General features: G+C 40.1%; 1 pseudogene; it reads right to left on the bottom strand.

Moving 5' to 3' along the window:
* Positions 1 to 1,065: 1,065 nt before the first annotated feature.
* On the bottom strand, positions 1,066 to 4,559 carry LOC131138504 (mannose-P-dolichol utilization defect 1 protein-like; annotated as a pseudogene).
* Positions 4,560 to 5,631: the final 1,072 nt, after the last annotated feature.

The following is a 5,631-nucleotide window of genomic DNA, read 5'->3' as shown; positions in this document are numbered from 1 at the left end:
AATAAATTGTGTTATGACAAAATACACTGATGTGTGTTTGCCTGATTATTTTTCCTAGTAATGGACCATAAGATCTATCATAAGACTGTGAGGCATCATCCCACAATCTGACTCTTGGGTGATTTTCCACGTCGGTTGCTGACATTGCAGAAGTGAAAATAAGTTTGAATGCATTCAAAATGAATAATGAACCCCATTGTGGTAACTGTAATGGCCGTTGTATTCAACAAAATTTTACTCATCGATTTCCTCTTTTTCCTATTGATTATGTTGTACAATTTGCATTTGTGGAGGAGCACCTTAAACGCACAACGTCCTATATATTACCCTACAAAATGCAATTTTAAATGTGCAAAGAAACACAAAAAGTGCCTCAGTTTTTGTTTCCTTCCTGTTTTCACCTTCCTAACTTGCTTGTGTGTGTAACCTTTTCCTCCCCTTCCTTCTTTGTGTGAACACACATGGCATCAGTGTACTGTACAGACTGAACTTGACACTGAAACCAGGAAAATGCAACAAAATGGAGAGCATACAAGCGTATTCAAGAGCCAAATTGCGTATTGAGTACTATCAATTTGTACATGTTGGTAGGTGTGTATGGCGGACGAGTGGTTAGCGTGCAGGCCTCACAGCTAGAAGATCCGAGTTCGATTCCACCCTCAGCCATCTCTGTGTGGAGTTTGCATGTTCTCCCGTGTATATGTGGGTTTTCTCCGGGTACTCCGGTTTCCTCCCACATTCCAAAAACATGCTAGGTTAATTAATTGGTGACTCCAAATGTGAGTGTGAATGGTTGTCTATATGTGCCCTGTGATTGGCTGGCGACCAGTCCAGGGTGTACCCCGCCTCTCGCCCGAAGACAGCAGGGATAGGCTCCAGCACCCCTGTGACCCTCGTGAGGATAAGCGGTAGAAAATGAATGAATGAATGAATGTTGGTAGGTCTGCATTTAAATGACACTATTTGAGAATCATTGATCTAAATGGACAACTTGTGGACCTGTGCTTCCTCAACATCATCATTATCATACATTTAAGATGAGGGAACCTTGACTGAAAAGTGTTCTTTAAAATGGGAACAGGATAAATATTATGAAACATAAAAAGTACACATACTTGACATGTGATTTAAATGAGGTAAATAATGGTCACTGTAAATCACGTCACTGTACAATTCACAATAGAAATAATTTTCTTAATATAAGATGAAGTAACCAAACAAATCCTGAAATGTTCTGTAGTCTCTTATTTCCAGCTTTCTCTGCCCTCCATATTTACGTTGTCTTCTTTTTAGCTGTTCTGCTTCCATAGCAGAGGACCTGAACCAGCAAGATGCAGCTGAAGCAGGCTGACAAGATATAAGTAGCAGTCGCAAGAGATTTTCCCGTATCCTGCAAGAACAAAGTTAAATTCACATTGTCAGTGCTAACCATAGCTGATGAATGTGTATGACATGTGCTGTCTAATTGCGTACCTGCAGGGAGACAAAGATGAGGCCCAGTGATGCTGCACATGACAGGAACACAGACACAGACGACAGCTGACCTGTGTGGCCATTATGGTAGTTAGTTCTTGCCTGGAAAACCTGAAAATATCAAATCCAATAAGTCATCCTTTATCATACATATTACATTCACTCTAAATGTGGCCTCACTGTCATTACCTTGCTCGTAGTTAGTGCTGCAAGACTTGATGAGTGCACCGCTGAGATGACTTGCGCAGGGGCATACGATCCCAATACGGCCATTAAACCAGCGTAAGCCAACACCAAAAGAACCCCTGTCACAAACAATTTATTTTCTATGTATTTGTATTACTCCAACACATGCATATAACTAAATAATAATATGCGGCGCCCCTGTTTGTGATACAGTCACTCTGGGGCCTCCAAAGATAATTCTGCTGAGGTCCCCAATTTTTTACAAATAGGAATGAGTGAGTACTGCCACAAGGTGGCGCCCCTGCTTTGTTTGCTAACTTATGGACATCTCTTAATTTGATACTGCATAGACTTAGCATGGGTGGCACGGGGTCTAGTGGTTATCGCGCAGACCTCACAGCTAGGAGATCAGGGTTCAATTCCACCCTCGGCCATCTCTGTGTGGAGTTTGCATGTTCTCCCCGTGCATGCGTGGGTTTTCTCCGGGTACTCCGGTTTCCTCCCACATTCCAAAAACATGCTAGGTTAATTGGCGACTCCAAATTGTCCATAGGTATGAATGTGAGTGTGAATGGTTGTTTGTCTATACGTGCCCTGTGATTGGCTGGCGACCAGTCCAGGGTGTACCCCGCCTCACGCTCGAAGACAGCTGGGATAGGCTCCAGCACCCCCGCGACCCTTGTGAGGAAAAAGCGGTAGAAAATGAATGAATGAATAGACTTAGCATTATTATTATTTGGGAGCCTTTTTTACTTTAAAATCAAAAATTAAAAATCAAATTGATAGAAGATGATGAAAATGAACAATGAATAAACAATAACTGATTTGTTATGTTTGGGGCCGTCTTTGGTGTTAAATGCCGGTCTTATCATCCAGTATATACACATACAATGTCGTTGTATTTATGCTAACCTCTGACGGTGTCTCCACGATAATGCAGGATTAGGAAGACAATCACTGCTGTCTGAATGCTTAAGAAAAGCCTCTCACCCCAGGCACTGCAGACATCATGCAAAGGTAGTATATCACAACATGAATCAGTCCTGTGCATGCCAAACACAAAGTCAGTCTTTAAACATGAGCAGACTTGTGACAGGGTGTAACTTGTATTTACATATTTCCACAGAAGATGCCGAGCTTGGGGCTATTACCAGCAAAAGCAAACATTTCGGGAGACGTTTGAAAGAGCAGCAGGTTTCATGCCGTATTAACTCTCTCAGAAGTTTAATTCACTTCTGCTTTCATGAATATAATACACTGTTTTCTATTCATTTAACTATGTTTAATACTAGTGCTGAACTTCACTGTATCACAATTATGGATTATTAGTGTAAACGTACATACAAAAGAGGGAAGTTGTGGGCCACAGCAAACAGGACAGGTCCAGACGAGGCGTAGAGTTGCAGCAGGACACAGGCCATACTCAAGCCATCTGCATTCCGTCTCCAAAGAATCTTTAACATCTGCAGGAGTTGTGCTGGAGGGGAAATACGAACAGACACTAAACTAACATGCAACTCTTTTGTTTGTATTGAACAACATGACTGGCTGTTTTAATTGATTATTACATAATTAGTGCTGAAGAATCACTTATGAACATTGTGTTTTTTGTTAGGGTTTGATAAGAAAAACTGTAATATTCCAACTTCTCCACTAGGCAGTGTAACTTCACTTTTTAATCACTAGCATATGGGAATGCACGGATTTGCCTGAGAGGATACATTGTTATCATCTGCAGCCATACTTTTCATACAACGTATTTAATGCATACCACTAATACCAAATTATAATTGCAAAAGCCGTTTATCAGTAACTCGTGGTGCTGTCAATAGACTCAGTCAATGACTGATCTAATCATGTTATTGTAGCGCCACACGGCATGAAGCTAACTGGAGTTAAAATCCAGTCTTACCAAAAAACACGTCCAAAAAGATCCACAATGATGAGTTTGTTAAACACAAACATCAAGCACGGCACTGCAAAGAGACGAACACAAACAAAATGAAATTGCATCTCGCAATTACAAGGTATAGACTATACTTGAACGCACCATTCACGCCCTCCTCCACACGTGTGTAACTTTTGAAGCAACACCGACGTCAAACATAACTCGATAATAGAAGCCTCACCGTGAAATTTTAAGTTGATGAAAAACTCCAAGTAACATCTCAGGCATTAAATGGGCGACCAGGAAATTTTTGATGGGTGACGAGGACATGTTGACGAGTCTTCTACAACAACTGTATGGGGGGTGGTCCAAAGTATCCCTCAAAATGAACATGGGGGGACCGGTGGGGCGTTTCTTTTTACATCTGTCAATGAAATGGGCAAATGATACTTTATTACCGTGTGAACTATTTCCGGTGACGAAAACGTAAAGGTGTGTTGTCACCAGGTGTAAACACCAAAAAAGTTAATAAAAAATGAAAGTATTCACTTCATAATTTTTTTTTGTCGTACTGCTGTCATTCATTAATACACACGAGTGAAATAATGTAGTGATTCTGAAACGCCGCCATCTTGGCTGTGACATTATGACCACAACGCGTTTCAGGAATAATATAAATATAGTATAAATCTAGTCTTTTGGACCGTCTTATAACAGCAATTAATGGTTAAGCAGTGTGCCGGTGACATGTTTACAATACAACGTTTCTGCATTCTGCTCACCATCATGGCGGTGAAATCGGCGTAGAGCATACTACGGAAATGGATGCTGAGTTGACGTTAGTTTTCATTTCTAGTGTCTTTGTTTTTTGGTAATTAAATTTTTTTTGTCATTACAGACGAATAAGTGAATACATGAGTAAATTACTCAGGTGTTAATGATACAAAATAAGTATCTTTTGAGCTATTTTCATTCATATATATTGTAATTGACCCTTAGGGGTATCGTGTGTTATGTGTTGTATTTGGGCAAGTGTCGCAAATTGGAGAGATATGTTCCGGGGTTGGGAAGGAAAAGGAGTGACGGACAGGAAGTGAGGCAGAACCCGCATGTTAGAGAGTTGTAGGCGTGGGTTACGGCCGGGTTACGGCCGGGTTACGACAGTAGCCCACCAATAATGTAGTCTACATCTCACATATGAAATGTCCTACATGTTTGTAACTATTTATTACCAGGCACAATTCATAGGGCTTCACATCATAACTGACCTATAACAGAAGTGTCAGATTTTAGCCACACCCACTACTCTGTTTGAATGGCAGGAAATTGGAGTCAGGCAGACATAATAAGGAAATGGCTCACTAAAACAACATCATGTAGTTTTTCATTACGGTGTATTAAATATTAACTACATTTACTTACCATGCACTCAAAATGATTCCTCCCCCATTGCAAATTACAATTATGTTCCAAACATCCTAAGTTTCAATAGATGGCTATTTAAAAATATGTGTATTGTATAATGTTTTTAATTGTTTTTGTGAGTTGAGTTATTTTAAGTTCAAGAATACATACTAAAACACGGTCTTCATGGTATGACATAATAACAATATGCCTTTTGTCCTTTACTTAAAGTTCCACACCATCCTACAAGTATGTAATGTAATTACTCCTTACAATGAACCAAACATACCACAGCTTTCCCATTGTCACAGCTATATAACCATTCTATGCCATTAAACTAGACTATAGCAGCCACTTACATCTGTAACTGAATGATGCATATTGGGCCTCTTGCTGTCAGACAGCAGTATGTATGCATTTACTAAAACATTTTTTGAATGCCATAAAATGATGTTGGTTGGTTAAGCTGCTAGGAATAATGGACGTTGTTGCACAATATGAAGACAGACAGTAGATAAGACGCCATGGACGGAGTTCTGAGACTCCAACATTACGTAACAGTGGGTCGTAAGGTATCACCTGATCTTCAGTCTTCTAGTGTGCATGTGGAAAGTATTTACTGTTACTTGCTTTGACTTTGTTACAAAATGTTTGTGTTATCGTGCGTTCTCAACTCAGGA

The sequence above is a fragment of the Doryrhamphus excisus genome, chromosome 11, assembly GCF_030265055.1.
Source record: "Doryrhamphus excisus isolate RoL2022-K1 chromosome 11, RoL_Dexc_1.0, whole genome shotgun sequence".
Classification (NCBI taxonomy): Eukaryota; Metazoa; Chordata; class Actinopteri; order Syngnathiformes; family Syngnathidae; genus Doryrhamphus; species Doryrhamphus excisus.
Note: the sequence above shows the minus strand (reverse complement) of the source record. Positions and strands in the feature narration are given on the sequence as shown.